The sequence below is a fragment of the Arachis ipaensis genome, chromosome B01, assembly GCF_000816755.2.
Source record: "Arachis ipaensis cultivar K30076 chromosome B01, Araip1.1, whole genome shotgun sequence".
Lineage (NCBI taxonomy): Eukaryota > Viridiplantae > Streptophyta > Magnoliopsida > Fabales > Fabaceae > Arachis > Arachis ipaensis.
In genome coordinates, this window is record NC_029785.2 from 56,516,422 (window position 1) to 56,518,210 (window position 1,789).

Below are 1,789 nucleotides of genomic sequence, written 5' to 3' on the forward strand. Positions count from 1 at the left end.
ATTGAAGAAAGGATCCAAAAATTCTGTTGTTTGATTGATTGATTTGATTTCCTGTGTATAGACTTATAGTTTCATAGGATCTTTTAAGTTTTGTAATGTTTTCAAAGTGTATGATCCTTAATTTAACAAGTAATGTAAACTAAATATTTCATTGCATTATAGAACACTGTACTGTAGCCAAGGTGTTGTTTTGTGACTTATCTATATTTATTGTCTTCTCATATCTCTTAAAAAATAATTTCAACGAAAAATTAGTTCTTAGAAATATCAATTCAACTGACATGAAAATAAATTTATAATATCTTTAAATATTTTCAAATATTTTTAAATGAAGTTAAAAACTATAAACTTTTAAGGTTCTAAAAATATAAGTGGGAGATAAATAATTTCTTCTTGACATAGACAAAATTAAAATCAAAGGTTGAATGACTGAGGCATATTCTAGATTAAAGTAAAAGGACACCAAAATATCAACATGAATATGCAACAATAAAAAATAAACTAAGAATCCTTTTGATTTTTGTAGATTACTAAAGTATGGTTCATAATAACTTAAAACATTCCTCAATCCCCAAGCCTGTTTACCCCAAAATGAGGTAGAGCTAAAAAAATTTGAATCTGAAGCTTGCCAAAATCTAAAAAAAGAGTCAAATTCTACATTATATGATTTGATCTTGGGGGGATTCAACTAGGATCCTACTTTTTTTTCCACTTCTCTAATCTACACTGAAACTGCACAAACTATAACTGCATTAAATTAGTTTCAACTTTCAAGTTCTACTTTTCCTTGTTACAAGAAAGATAAGTCAAAACTGGGATCACGGTAGAGTAACTTGGCTTTCTGACTCATTCGAAAATGTTTCTCTCTCGGTTGCCTTCCTCTTGTGATTAACATCAGTTGGCAACCTGAAAAACAAGAATCAAATATTATATTAGAGTCTACAAAGCATGTAGGTACATGAACATAAAGAATAATGCACTTTGTATGCAATAAAAATCATAGAATAGCATGATTCTTATGCAGCTTAGTTGTGAATTTGGAGGTCGAATATAGGTCATACCCTAAGTGCAATGCGGTGTCTGAATCTCCTCTTTCGTTTTCCATCTAGGTAAGCAGTTAATATAAAGTAAAACACTTCACTTACACTGACTATAAACATCTAAATCATATGGAAATAACCATTCGTTAACAATGTTTCAACGAACGTTGCTCACCTTATTAGATTGCTCACTCTCGGCGACGAAATGGTTGGGAGCGTTTTCATGTGGCTTCAATGAATTGTGATCACCGACGAGAGATGGAATATGACACGGCGGTTGAATGACAGGGCACTCCATTTAAGAACGTCCATGCGGTGATGGACGTATCAAAGGACAAACACTTGTGATCCCTTTCTCTTGCGCCGTCAACGTCCGGAGGAAGGCACACGCCAGCTGCGACGGGGTCATTCTAGGTCTGGGTTGATGCGGTGCTGCGAGAAAGACCCACAGGATCGGCAAGCGCTACTGGGCGTTCGCCGGTGTGGACGACGGCGTCACTCGAAACATCTCCCGGTGAGAAAGGATGAGAAAGGGAGAGAATGAGGTGCCTCCGTTGAGGGAGAGGAGGTCTTCGTTATTGAGTGAAAACACTTATTAGAGAGAGAGGATATTGGTTTTTGTTTTCCTATAACAGACGCAATCCTAATTTATTTCAAATTTTAAATTAGCAAATATTGAGAATTAATAAATTGCCTATAATTTGATTTTAATTTCAGTTTAATTCCATTGTACACATTGTATACTAATA

At 34.6% G+C, this 1,789-nt stretch overlaps 1 long non-coding RNA gene across 1 annotated transcript; it reads right to left on the bottom strand.

Moving 5' to 3' along the window:
- On the bottom strand, positions 376-1,789 carry LOC110271200. Its single transcript, XR_002361637.1, has 2 exons — positions 1,216-1,789; positions 376-906 (listed from the first exon to the last, which is right to left on the bottom strand). It is a non-coding gene; the product is annotated as an uncharacterized LOC110271200 (long non-coding RNA).